Genomic DNA, 14,862 nt, shown 5'->3' with positions numbered 1-14,862 from the left:
GGGGCTTGCTCTTACAAGGTACTCAGCGAGGGTACTCAGCGGGCGTTTGCCGATCTGGTTAGTTACTGCTTGTCATTGCTAGCATCGAAGGAGCAGATCCGTGGGCCTGGCACCAAGGGAAGCAGACTGAGCACTTGACACGAAGGTGACCTTCAGTCCTCAGACAAGCCCACCAGAAAAGCAGCATTATTGCCTGCCGTTTTACAGCTGAGGAAACTAAGGCACGGAATGGGGAGGAGTGAGGAGGTCAGGCAATCCGACTCCTGAGCCCGAGCTTCTCACCGTCGTGCCGGAGCTAAGCACGAGATGCAGTGGGGAGCTGATTACCAAGGGTTAAGAGGAACCACGTGGTGACACCAGGCAGCATCAGAAAGCCGGGGGGGGCGGGGGGCGGGGGGAAGCGCCCCTGGGTGGCTCAGTCGGGCAAGCGTCCGACTTTGGCTCAGGTCATGGTCTCACGGTTCATGAGGTGGAGCCCCATGTCGGGCTCGGTGCAGCCTGTCAGGGTCTGTGCTGACAGCTCAGAGCCCGGAGTCTGCTTCGGATTCTATGTGTCCCTCTCTGCCCCTCCTCTGCTCGTGCTCTGTCTCTGTCTCAAAAATAAATAAATATTAAAAAATTTTAAAAAAAGCAAGCAAGCAAGCTGGACAGGAACAGACACAACGTTGGAAGGGTGAGCAAGCAACTTCCTAAACCCGTGTCATCCAGGACGGCCTTCTCTGTTTGCCCTGCTTCACACCAGGGTGTTATAGACTGCCTGACCAAGCCCCACACGTGGCCTAACCTCCCTGCGGTACAAACCAGAAGCAAGCCCAGAGAGGTTAGGTAAGTTGCCCAAGGTCACAGAGCTGGTAGGCATCTATTCATCCTCTTTCCCTGTCCCCTCCATACCGCGGCCCTAAAGGCTCTCCGATAGTTACTTGGCGGACCCTGGAGCGGAAATAGCACTTGCTGCTTGACTAGGTCCACCTTGGACCCAGGAGCCTGCTGGCTCCTCACTCACGCCCTCCGTGCTCCCCCCGCCCCATCAGTATTCCGAGCACCTCCGGCACGTAAAGACAAGGGGATCGGGAGAAGGGCAGTTGTAAGAGGGATGAACAGCCCTACCTCATTTTTATTGCCACCTTGCCAAAGTTCTATTATTACATTTCTCACTTCCCCTTAACATTAAAACATAACAGCACAGTGGCAAGTGGTTAAGTGCTATGAAATCAAACAAGCCTTGGTGTGAAACCCGCCCTGCCTCTTTCTAGCAGTGTGACCTTGAGAAATTTACTGAAATTCTTTGAGCCTCAGCTCCTTCCTCGATGCGGCAAGAGGAATGGTGCCCAAGAGTTGTGTCATCGGGTGGTGGGAAGGGGGGGACGAGAGAACGAACACAAAGGGCTTGGCATAGGCCCCCAAACACCGTAAGGCCACCGTCAATGGTAGCCAGTGTTATTTTTATTAAAGATACATAAGAGGTAACACATGTAGCACCCAGTAAGCATTAAGCTGCAGGCCTCGGCAGGGAAGAACAAATTAGCACATGCATTAATTAGGGCTCCTCATAACAGAAAGGACTTATCTGATACTTGCGATGCCTCCCGGGACGGAGGCAGGACCAGACTCACCATCTCCGGACCACAATCTGTCCTCAGGCAGTCTCAGGCCAGTGCAACCCCTCCTCTCCAGACTCACCGTGGCATCACATCTATCACCCCCACCACGGGTTTCCTTAAGGTCGCCACGAAGGCAGGCGTGGGAAACGTATGTGGTATTTCAATAACTTGCTCCCACGGCAAAGACACAGAGATATCTGATGAAACATAATGAAAAAAATAAATAAGTACACAGCTTGAAATGGAGGAAGGAAGGAAGGAAGGAAGGAAGGGAAGACAGAAGGAATGAACAATAAAATAAACAAAGCCCCACGTTCTCAAAGGGACCCTCCATTTCAACTAGCAGCATTTATTGACCCAAAGAAGAAATGATAGAGCAAATAACGAGAGAAAAACATTTTAATTTTTGAAAGGGTGGCCATAAACATCACAGAGCCTAGGCTTCCAAAGCCCTTAGACGTAAGACAGCACGATGCTGTAAGATCAGGCTGTCGGCACTAGCTTAGAGGGAGAAAGTCAGAAGGGAAGAAGGGGATTGAGATGGTGAAGGCCTCCACTGTCCACTCACCTCTCATGCACCAAGCAAAACACCAGGGAAGTTTGAGGAATCCAAGTGCTAAAGGATGGATTTCTTATCTCATTGTCCTATTTGAGTTCATATAGAATATGGGCTTGGGGATAAAATAGATCAAATCCTATTTTCCTGGCTTTGTCACTTTCTATCCATGTGACCACGGGAGGATTATATAATCACTGTGTCATTTCGTAATCAATAAAAACAAAAAGAAGGGCGCCTGGATGGCTCAGTCGGTTAAGCGTCTGACTTCAGCTCAGGTCATGCTCTCACGGCTCGTGGGTTCGAGCCCCGTATGGGGCTCTGTGCCGACAGCTCGGAGCCTGGAGCCTGCCTCGGATTCTGTGTCTCCCTCTCTCTCTGCCCCTCCCTGACTCGTGCTTTCTCTCTCTCTCTCTCTCAAAAATAAACATTTTTAAAAATTAAAAGGAAAGAAAGAAAGAAAGAAAGAAAGAAAGAAAGAAAGAAAGAAAGAAAGAAAGAAAAACAAAAACAATAGACACCTTACTACCCATTACATAGAAGTGCAATCCTCAATCATTCTCAACACTTGCTGGGATAACACACACACACACATTCTCTCTCTCTCTCTCTCTCTCTCTCTCTCCCTCCCTCCCTTCTTCAACCCATGAGTCAGGAATCTTCTGGTTATAAATGACAGAGATCCATTTTCAACCAGGAAGAAACAAACCAAGGGAGATTTATTAGTTCAAGGAACTGAACTGAACTGAACTTACTTGTCTCTCTCTGACCACTTTCTTTGTCCTTGCTTTTTATTTGTTGGCCTCATTCCCTCGTACTGACAACACCTTTGTGCCTGAGCTGGGAAAGGTTGCTTCGAGCAGCTCTAGTTTTTCCATTCTTGCAACTCATAATCTCAAAAAGTGACCCAGATGTTTTCAGCAGAAGTATCTCAGGGAAGACTCTGATTGGTCTGTTCTGGGACACGTGTCCTGCTCTAAACCAATCCCTGTGGCCAACAGGATGGAACACTGTGACTAGGCAAGCCTGGCTCACATGCACACCCCCAGGGCAGGGGTTGGAGGGGAAGAGTAGGGTGGGTTTAGACACAACTAAGTTTTAGTTCCCCAAAGGAATTAGGGATTCCACTTCCAGTAGAAAGAGGAAAAGAGTCTTGGTAAGTAGGACTAACATATTCCCACTACACTCCACCCCTTGGCAGCCGAGAATACATACACTTTGCCAAAAATGTCCTTACACCATTGAATGCATCGATCTCCCCTACAACAGACATCCACTCAGTTCTCCTCAGAAAGAGAAACCAAGGTCTTTTCTGGATACTCAGTTCAAATTCAAGTCTTGGGTTTCTGTTCCCCAAGACAGATCTGGATGTAGCTCTTCATAGGCTGCTCACCTCCATCTAAACCTTTCTCTTCAACTTTTTTCACACCATGGACACCTCAGGAACCTACAAACTCCTCAGAATCATACTGAAGTGTATTGAGCGAAACATTATAGTTCCACGGGTAGGTCCAATAACTAGCACAATTTCAAAAGTGACATCCATGAATGACATTTTGAGAATCTACCACAATCATCACATGATTAAAAAAAAAAATCTACGATCCATTGGTGACAAGTACTAATACTATTGTGGCCTGTTGCCCGCAATGATATCGGAAGGAAATGCTAAACTTTAGTTAAAGAGTACTGAAAGTAAACATGCCTTTTTCTCACTCAAGTTCACAATCCCTTTACATTGATAGACCCCAGGTCAAGAACCCCACATCTAAATGGTAAATGTAACCGCCCACAATGTACCCCATGATCAGTTCTAAAGGCAAACAAGAAAATCACAAGAAAAGCTCCTTCTCTTCGGGAAGAGGAGAGGAGGGAACAACATACAAGGACCATAGCCCATGTGAGATATCCTTTTGGAGATGGGCAGCAGAAGTCCATGCTCCGGGAAGTGAGACCGTGGCTCAGAGTTGTGAGCCCTGCGAGAACTCATTTGACCATTGTCTTCCATGGACTTCCCTAAGGAGGGCATACGAAACAATTCAGTTCTGGAGGACGTGCCCATTTGGCAGCCCAACACCTGTCAGAACAGTTACAGGGGCCTGGGATTGCCTGGGAACTAAACAATCATACACTCCTGCTTCGCAAACCCGGGGCGGGTACTCTGGCAGAGCAGCGTCATTAAAACTCTTGATTAATGACCAGCCATCGGATTTCTCAACAAGACAACTGGTTAGTCATCAAAGCCAGTGTGGGCCTTAGATGTGGGCAAGCAGGACCTCTACTCTGATCTTAGTGCTTCAAGGGACCTCAGCTTTGAAGTCCTTTCCCTGAAATTGTCTTTTTTTTCTTTTGTTTTCTTTATCAATTTTTTTTAACGTTTATTTATTTTTGAGACAGAGAGAGACACAGCATGAATGGGGGAGGGTCAGAGAGAAGGCAACACAGAATCTGAAACAGGCTCCGGGCTCCGAGCCGTCAGCACAGAGCCCGACGCGGGGCTCGAACTCACGGACCGCGAGATCGTGACCTGAGCTGAAGTCGGCCGCTTAACCGACTGAGCCACCCAGGCGCCCCTCCCTGAAATTTCCTAACTCCTCCCCTCCAATGCCTGAACTGGTCCAGAATACTATCTGGGCACCGCCTCTCATCTTACCACCCTGGGTCTGCATGGGTCCTGGTCACTGGAAGCAGCTACTTGAACATTTTCTATGTCCTCTAACAGCGACTAGGACCCACCCTCCAGGGCTGGCAGCAGCTTCTGTCTGGATGAGGCCGCCTGAGCCCAGACCAAGGCCTGCGTGAGCTTGCATCTCCGTTTATCCCCTTCAGGGCACTCTGCAACCATCTACACCCCTCCCAACCCCCGGGGAGGGACTGATCAGATGCTCTGAGGAACCCTGAGGCTCTGTCATATGGCATTGTCTTAGGGCCGGTTCCAGAAGGGCAGCCTGGGGAGCCGATCCTCCGATCCTCCCTGCAGGCGCAGTATCCCTCTTGCAGAATCGCAAGGACTGGGCCGTAAGTGTGGCGCTGGCACTGTTGATTTTGGTGTCTCCCATTTACACAGAATACAGGGTGAGTTCGGGGCTCTGGGCTACCAACAGTCCACGGCTTACCCTTAAGTTCGAGCCATGGGTGCCAGCCACGCGTCAGCTACAATCTATCCTTGTCCTGGCTACGGCACCATCGCGCTGTGTGCCTCCTGCTGCTGGCGCCCAGGGTGATCACCCACCTCTGCTTCAGGCTCCATCCCTAGTCCTCCGGGAGTACGCATGCCCATCTCCTCCAAGGGCTCCCTAGACTGGTGCTGTGCCACGTCAACAGATCTTTCTGATCTAGGTCCACTCTTACCTTCAATCGATGAAACGCCATGCTCTCCTGGGCTGTCCTCGAGCCACGCAGGAGAAGGGACGCACATCTCTTGCACGAATGAGACTTCTTCTCCATCTGCCTGTGGGCCTCTCACCTATCCTCCCCACTGGCCATGAGGGGTGAAAAGCAGGGGTGAGGTCAACGTCAAAAGAGACTGTATTCTAGAAATGCAGTGATGACGGCCTAAAGAGATCAAGGGAAGATACAGATGGAAGATGTGCTGTTCGGTGTTTAAACCATACAGTTCTTTTTTTTTTTTTATGAATATAATTTATTGTCACATTGGCTTACCTACAACACCCAGTGCTCATCCCAACAAGTGCCCTCCTCCATGCCCATCACCCACTTTCCCCCTCCCCCACCCTCCCACCCACCCTCAGTTTGTTCTCTGTATTTAAGAGTCTCTTGCGTAAGCCATGTGATTCTAAACAGTAAGTTTAACATGACCAGACAAGGGATTATCATTTGCATTTTCTTGCATACTCAGTAAGACTTGCATTTGTGACGGTCATCAATGAAACACAGCGGTGACCTTTGGGAGAGTCACTGGAAGCCAGCGTTCCTGGCGGCACTGTAGGTGATGCAGCATCCTGGGCACCATAACCAGCTTTGCATAGATGGAATGAGTGGTATGAGGGAACTGAAAAGGCAAGAAGATCTGCATGATTCCATACAAACAGGTTCCGGAGAGCTCGGCCATTGTGAGTAATAACAGTAGTGCTACCTTTTTCTTGTAGCGAGAGATACGAAATTACCCAGAAGTGACACGTTTGGCAACCAAGAACGCAAAGAATGGTTCCTGGATCAGAAACAGGAAGAGATGACGCCGGGACACCCGGAAGAATCTTTACAGGCACTGATTGGACAGTGAATAAATGCCTAAGCGTCTCTTCTATACTCATCGTCCTAAATCTTCACCAATAAATCACTACACCTGGCACGAGCCCCCGAACTTTGTAGCACGTTGAAAACATTAACGTGTACCTATCGCTCGCCCCCATTCCCCCTCCAAAACGTGCCTTGAGGGGGTGCCCCCACAAACCTAGTGGCGACCCTAATCAAAGCCGAAAGCCTTGATGAGTTATGGTGCTTGAACCCGAACCCCAGCCCTGTGGCACCTTTTGTTTCATAATTAGTCTCAGTGTGCGAGCAGGTAACCCCTCATTCTTAATCTAACAGCTTCCATTTGGGCCTCAGCATTTCAGCAATAAAAACAGCAGCCTGGTTATGAAGCCCAGTTAATCTGCCCCTTGCTTCCAAGTTCAAAGCTTCCATTCAATTTGAGTGAATGACTCATTACACCGAGGATAATTATCACCTTTGTCAGGCAAAGAGTACTCATCTGGAGATATTTGGAAGGAGCCAAGACTTTCCCATTTTCCACAGATCTCTTCCTGGGACCAATTCTATCCCCCACTGTGCTGCCCTCCTCCTTGCCTTAGGACTTTTTTCACTTCTACCAAGGCTCTGGATCATGCTTTTTAGCCAGAGATATATGCTCCTCCTTTTTGGCTTCCAGATAGAATAGGCTTTCTTGTAAGACCTTGGGGAAAGCCACAAAGAGTTGCCCCCACACTACGACATCCTGATATTTTCCCACTAAGCCCAGTAGTTGGTGTGCGTAGGCATACTGCCTGTATCTGAAGATACAGGGGGTGACAATTTCACCAGCGGCTTTGCCACTCCAAAATGAGGACTTATTTGCTTGGCAAGGAATAGACATTGATACCGAAGAAGGAAAATGATATTTGTCTCAGTTTGCTCAGGCTGCTATAATGAAGTACCAGGCCGGGTGGCTTAAACGTCTTAAAATTTCTTCCTCACAGATCTGGAGGCCGGAAGTCTGAGATCACGGTGCCTGGATGGTTGGTTCTGGTCAGCACTCTCTTCTTGGCTTGCCGATGGCTGTCTCCTCACTGTGTGGTCAAATGGTCTTTCCTCAGTGTGTGTCTATGGAGAGATACCTCTTCTTCTCTCCCACTTAGAATGCCATCAGTCTTATTCGATTAGGATCCCACCCTTACGACCTCATTTAACCTTAATTGCCTCCTAAAAGTCCTATCTCCAAATACAATCACACTGAGGGGTTAGAGCTTCAACATACGTATTTTGGGGAGCCGCAATTCATCCCAGAGCAGTTTTTTGTTTCCACGGCAGTTTTTAGTAGAGAAATTCTGAGTAGTTCACAGAGCTAACTAATCAAGATAATCAGAACCTGTGACTGATGGAAACCATGTCAACTCTGGATGTAAATAAAGAGAATGCATAAACTACATTTCCCAGGCACTGGCTTATATATAAAGACTTAGCTGTGGCTCCTTTGACACTTGTTCATTCAAGCCAAGGAAGAGATGATGTTTTCCAATTGCTCAACCTGGCTCCTGTGTGTGTGTGTGTGTGTGTGTGTGTGTGTGTGTATAGATGAGGTCAGCTTTACCCAAATCACATAGAATAGGTTTCCGATAGGACGTGGAAAAAAGGGAAAGGTAGGTGGGTGGGCAGAAACAATAGATGTCCACCATAGAGTGCCAAGGTTTTGTGCAAAAACTGTTGAAGTATAATATTTTTGAAGGAAAATATTGCTTGGCCCAAGGAGGGAAAAGTTGCTGTGCATGATCAACTTCGCCTTTTCAAGGTGACATTGACATGAAGAATGGAGTTTAGACCAACCATGTTTTCCAGGTAGATGAATTTCCAAAAAAGAAGAGGCGAGACAAGCTTTCAATGTAAATAATTTGTCACCCCAGAGTTCCCAAATTTGTCTTTCAGCGTGTGGATAAAAGCCAGATATCAGTTGCCCTGTTGTAAAACACCAAATCTGACTGACAAAAAAAAAAAACAACAAATAACTTCTGGTTGCAAAAGTAGAACAGCAAAGCTGGCAATTATCAAGCGCCTACTTTGCTGTGGTCCCCACTGCTGAATGTCTTCAAATCGATTCCCCTCTTCCTCTTTTCTAGTAAGATCTTGCTCTTGTTCAAGTAACCACTCCTTCCCCACCCATACCATGTAACTTAGGAGAAGGCGGCCCCTACCTCCAGCAACATAGATGAATCCTGACTCATGTGGATCAATCACCATAATCCATTCCTCTTTTCTCCGGGTCGGTTCGCACACCCAAGCTAAATCCATTTGCCACAGAACACTCTTCCGGCAATTGCTACGGATTCAGGGGGAGGACAGTAACCGAAGGTCGGCTCGATGAGATTTAAAGGAAGGAAGTTTTCTTTTTTCATGTTTGAGAGTGGTTTGTTCTTTCTCTTCCACTGGCCACGGACAAGCAATCCCACTGCTCCAGTTGGGGCCAGGAGCTATCTTGTGTCTACGGGGCCCAACCTGAGAAAAACCACACACACAGCATGGCTGATATATCAGGGCCAGAGCCCTGGATATCCTGGATCACACCGGGAACTCTCCTCCTTCACCAGACCATGTGAGATTGTACATTTCCTAATTGTTTCAGCCATTTTGACTCAGGATCTCTGTCACTTGTAGCCAAAACTATCTTAAAGCCAAATAGTGTGTTAAGTAAGTACTTTATGTGCATTACCTCATTTTATCAGAAGGCAAAAGTATTATTATCTCCATTGTGTAGGTGAAAAACCTGAGGCACTAAAAGGTTAAGTAACTTATTCGTGTAGTTACTGGATTCAGTCATCTGTCTCCAAAGCCCACATGCTAAGCCAATAAAAGTAAAGCCAAGTGGCTTTACATACTCCCCAAATTCCTAGAAAATCATAGTGAAATGGATATATTGTAAAACAAATCATAGTTTTCCACTGATTTGGATTAAGGATCCAGAGGCTCCTCATCTCTTCCGATTGACCTTCAACTGCCAGGGGATATAAACTCCTCACCCCTCCATCTCTTCATAAGTAAATGGCTAATATTCTATAAGCCAATACATCATCAAAGAATTTCCCCAAACTTTGAAAAGTCGACAGCACTGTAAGCTCTAGTTTCCTTAAGCACAGGACCCATCTGCTGGGGAGAAGAGGGGAGATTTTGTATCTCAGGGTCTCCAGTTGTCCGGTGATACGGAAACAGCAAGTCAGCTGGCTGACATTTAAGTGGCATAGGAAATGAAGAAGGGATCTGTTCTCTCTCTGCCCTAGACCCTGTAGGTTTGCACTTGATAAAGAAAACATAGTTGCTGACAGCACAAGCCTTGGAACCCCACACACCTGTGTTCAAGCTGCCATTCTGACATTTCTCAGCAATGTGAACCTGAGTAAGTTCATTAACCTAACAATCAGTTTCCACATCTTTCAAATGGGAATAACAGGAGGGCCCGAGTATGGCATTATTGAGTTAAGTGGGAAAAGTGCTTAAGGAGTTCTGTGACTTTTGGGGCACCTGGGTGGTTTAGTCAGCTGAGGGTCTGACTCTCGACTTCAGCTCAGGTCACGATCTTGCCGCTCGTGAGATCGGGCCCCCCGTCGGGCTCTGTGCTGGTGGTGCAGAGCCTGCTTGGGCTTCTCTCTCCCTCCCTCCCTCCTCCCTCCTCTCTCTGCCCCCCCCCCACCCCCGCTTGCGCTCTCTCTCTCTCTCTCTCTCAAAATAGATAAAACAAACATTAAAACAGCAGTTCTGGGACTTTCAGCTATTACTACACATCCTCAACTCAACGACCAACAAAACGACCAGCCCGTCTCACATTTATGCGTCCGCAGTGTCTGTGGACCAGGGGACCCAGGCTAGGCTCTGCTGAGTGGGTCCACTTTAAGCTTCGGGTTCAGCTGGGCTTGAATGTATTGCTACAGGAGAGCAATCAAATCTGCTCCACATGTTTTAATTCCGAGGCCAGGACAAAGGGGCTGCAGCCACCACACGAGAATGCAAGCCCGAGAGCACGGTCCATTTCAAGCCTTTGTGAGCATCACGTCTGCCAGGATCTCCTTAGCCACAGCAAGTCGCAGGGCCGATTCCGTTATCAGTGGAGAGGGGAGGCACCACCAAGTCACATGGCAAAAGGCGTGGCTACGTGGAGGGGTGCAGAGTTGGCAACCACCATGCCATCTACCGCAAGCTCTTAGATCGGTGACCGACTCAGAAAATATCAGTGGTTGTTCTTGGTTGTTCCAGTAACGATACTAGAGGCTCAGAGTGGCCACCATTGTCCACGGTGGATGAGTAGAACAGGGGCGAACAAACTCTTGCCGGTTTAGGGTTAAAAAAAAGAAAGAAAGAAATGCTTCTCGATAGCAGTGTCTAACTGAAAAGGACTCTACTCATTCCCATGTGGGAAAACGCAAACGTAGATTCTTACAACTATGTCCACTTACTAATCACTGAGTTAATCGCGGGAAAACGTCAGTGAGAAAATTGGCACCGTCTCACGCCAGGTGGGCACTGCTCGGTTTGTAGGCTGAAAAGTTAACCCAGTTGTTCATTCTCCACCTTATTCTATCAGCCGCAATATGACAATGGCCCTGAGTCATTCCCTCCCTTCAAGGGATGCTCCTTGCATAGCCACCAAATTTCTTAGAGTTGAAACAAGCCACAGATAAGCCTAAATGTTCTCTGGTTCCTCTCTTCCTCAGTCAACCTCTCTGCAATTCCCTCTTGGCCCCGCACCTCAAGTCAAGCCCGCAAACCGTCCTTCCAATGCCCTCCTCCATGGACGGGTCACTGCTACACAGCTTCTCCTCAGACTCAATTATTCTCCTGCCGTTGGAAGATAAATACAAGAACACAATGCTTGGGGAAATCCCACCTAAACAAATCACAGAGACCAGCTGTTTCCAGACAGGAAGCTAAAGCCAAGGTAAATGGCAGAAGGAGTGTAACTCTCTGTTACGATCATGGTCTGGCGTTGGTCTGTTGGGCCCATGGAGGGAAGTCTTCATTTCACTCACCTTAAGGCTTGGCAGTCCTCATTTGTCAGCCCTGTGGGTGGGTGTGGATGGCTCTGAGATTCCCTTCACAGATGTAACGTTCTTGGTAAATGCTTAATAAAAAGTCCATAAGGGGCCAGGTTAGGATCTATTCCTTGCGATCTCTATCATACCAAATGCTCTGGGACAGTCAAGAAGTATCAAATCTCGGGGCGCCTGGGTGGCTCAGTCGGTTAAGTATCTGACTTCGGCTCAGGTCACGATCTCACGGTCAGTGGGTTCGAGCCCCGTGTCAGGGTCTGCGCTGACAGCTGGGAGCCTGGAGCCTGCTTCGGATTCTGTGTCTCCCTCTCCCTCATCTCTGTTCCTGCTCGTGCTCTGTCTCTGTCTCTCTCTCTCTCTCAAAAATAAATAAACATTAAAAAAATGTCAAGTATCAAGAGTCTGACTTATTCGAGGCCAGTTTTGGAAACAATACAGGTTCAAAACTGAGAATTGGTAGGTGATTGCCCTTCCTTCTCTATCACTTCCAGCTGGTGACACTTGCAGATAGAGAAGAAGCTGGTCCGAGAAGCCAGGACCCTTAGGCCACAGTAACTCACGGCCCCAGAGAGGGTGGCTCCTCTTTATATCTCCAACCCAAGTCCCGAATGTACCCCAGACAGACTTGCCTCTTCCAAGAGACTTCACAGAACACGATGGGGCAAAAAGGGAACAAGCCCAGAATAAACAAAAACTGTAATCCCTCACTGGCTTCTGGTCTCTGGCCCTGACTCCTTCCACTCTTGCTGAGTCACTTGCTTCCTCAAGGATGCCCATCTGCCCAGCTCCCTGCCCCTCTCTCATATCGCCAGCAAGTGGCAGGACGGGGCTTGGAGTTCAGGTGACTGACCCTCCCCTCGGCCCTTTATTTTCCAGGATACCATTTTGCTTCCTTGTAAAATCACAGTAGATGCAAACTTGCTACATTTTAGACAGCGGGGGCAGAAGGAAGGAAAGGGGGCCAGTGGTAGCAATTTAAGCAGGGGATGGCTGCCTCCTCATATCCAGCCTCTTTGTTCAGGAATTGCTTTATCTCCATTAGCCATCTGACACTCTAACATAAGTGCACCATGAAATGCATTTAACAATCATACAATAAGAAAGACAGCCGTAGAGCAAAGTTGGGGGATTACTTTGTTACAAGTAGATTTGTATGCACTACAGACTCTATAAATTTGTTATGGCAAGCGTCTTGCCCTCCAACTTCATGTTCCAGTTGTGCTCTGAAGGCATTAAAAAACACCCAAATAATCAACAAACAGGCATGGATTCTTTTGCAACATGAGTTCGGAGGCTGTTCAAAGGTGCTGCGAGAGAAATCCTTCTGTAAGAGGGTGATAAATGGGGAAAGACACTGGTTTCCCTGTAGATCAAGACATCTGACTATAAGGAAGGGATTTTGAGATGCTAGTTGTGGTAACGGGTGATGAAGAGACCAGGAAGTAAACAAGATGATCAAAGAGAGATGTGAAGCTGGAATGAAAAACAAAAGGAAGCAAATTAACAACATGGCACGACATCAACGCACACTCATCAGAAGAGCCAAAACGAAAAAGACAATACCAAGTGCCGGCGGGGGAGAAATCAGGACTCTCAGACACTGCTGGTGAGGGGCAGGTTGGTCAAATCCCTCTGGAATGCCGTGTGCCGGTATCTACAAGAGGTGACTATACGCCTGCCTTGTGACCCAGCCATTCTAGCCCCACACAGACACCAACAGGAAGGCACACATCAGTTAGCCAGAATACGCGTACTTGAATATCCAGAGCAACCCTATTCATACTAGCAACAAATAGGAAACTACCCAAATGTGCATCAACAGTAGAATGGATAGCTAAATGATGCTATATGCACCAAATGGAATACGATACGGCAACGAGAGCGAACTAATGACAAGGACATATGACACCCATGAACAAATCTCGCCAGCCGCACCAAGCGAAGGAAGCCAGCCACAAGACTTCATACCGTACAACTTCATTTTCCTTCTGGATGCTGTTATGAGTTGTTGAATTGTGTCCCCTCGAAGAAACATACTCGTTGGAGTCCTAACCCCCAACACCTCAACTTGTGACCTTATTTGGAAATAGGGTGGTCGCAGGTACAAAGAGTAGGGAAGACACTTAATCCAGTACGAGTGGTGTCCAGGTTTCAGAGGGATCATGGTTCTGTCGACCCCTCGATTTTGGACTTCCAGCCTCCGGAACTGTGACACGATTGTTTGAAGCCACCCCGTTTGTGGTATTTTGTAATGGCAGCTCTGGGAAACTGATACAAGGTGACAAAACCAATGCATGTTCTTTAAAAGCAAGGCCATGGTTACCCTTGGTGGCAGGGGTGATGTCTGGAAGGGGGTGTGAGGGGGAATTTGCGCACCTTTCTATATGTACGTTATACTTCAATGAAACATTAGCACACACACACACACACACACACACACACACACACTTAGGGACTTTCTGGTTATCGATGGGGCCACATTCCCTGAGAAATAGACCTGCACGCAGCAGGCAGAGAAACCTGTCAAGCGTACTCAAAAATAATATGGTGGCACCTGGGTGGCTCAGTCAGTTAAGCATCCAGCTCCTGATTTCAGCTCAGGTCATGATCTCACTGTTCTGCGGGTTTGGGCCCCATGTCGGGCTCTGTGCTGACGGCGCAGAGCGTGCTTGGGATTCCGTCTCCCTCTCTCTCTGCCCCTCCCCTGCTCTCTCTCTCAAAAACAAATAAATAAACTTAAAAAAATTATATTAAAAAGTTACTATGTGTCAAGGACTTAGGTAACGCAGTGATCGGCTAATTTCTCCCAGGGACCTCCTTCAGTCTGTAACCTGGAGTACCTCTGTCCTCCTTTAGGAGAACCTCATGACTTCAGGACACATCTGCTTTCCCAAGTACCCATCTATTAGTGATCTTTTCTGTAGCCAGTGGACACAGAGCCGTGTTGACGGTCGTGCCAGCTCTGGGCACAACCTGCTTGGGTTCAAATCCTGGCTTGGCCACTTTGCAGCTATGTGACCTTGAGTAAATTACTTAGGCTCGCTGTGCCTTAGTTCCTCATTTATAAAATGGGGATAATAATGGTGCCTATACCTCATAGTGTGTTTGCAAAGATTAAATCAGTTGATACAGGTAAAGGGTCTCCATGCAATAAATGTTGGCTCTTACGGTATCGTATCTCACTTACTGTGCCTTTAACGCTGCATGGCAGACATCCTCACTGTTCACCAGTTCTCAGCCTCCTCGGCTTCCAGGAATATGGGGGGTTTTACTTCCCTGTGTTTTATTCCTCTTTTATCGAGGACCATCTTCCCTATGATAAAATGCACTATTATTATTATGGGCTGAATTATATACCCCCTCTCCATTCATATGTCAAAGATCTAACCCCCAGGATCTCAGAATGGGACTGTATTTGAAGATCGTACCTTCAAAGGGCGATCACGTTAAAATG

Source organism: Neofelis nebulosa, chromosome X (genome assembly GCF_028018385.1).
Source record: "Neofelis nebulosa isolate mNeoNeb1 chromosome X, mNeoNeb1.pri, whole genome shotgun sequence".
NCBI lineage: Eukaryota > Metazoa > Chordata > Mammalia > Carnivora > Felidae > Neofelis > Neofelis nebulosa.
Note: the sequence above shows the minus strand (reverse complement) of the source record.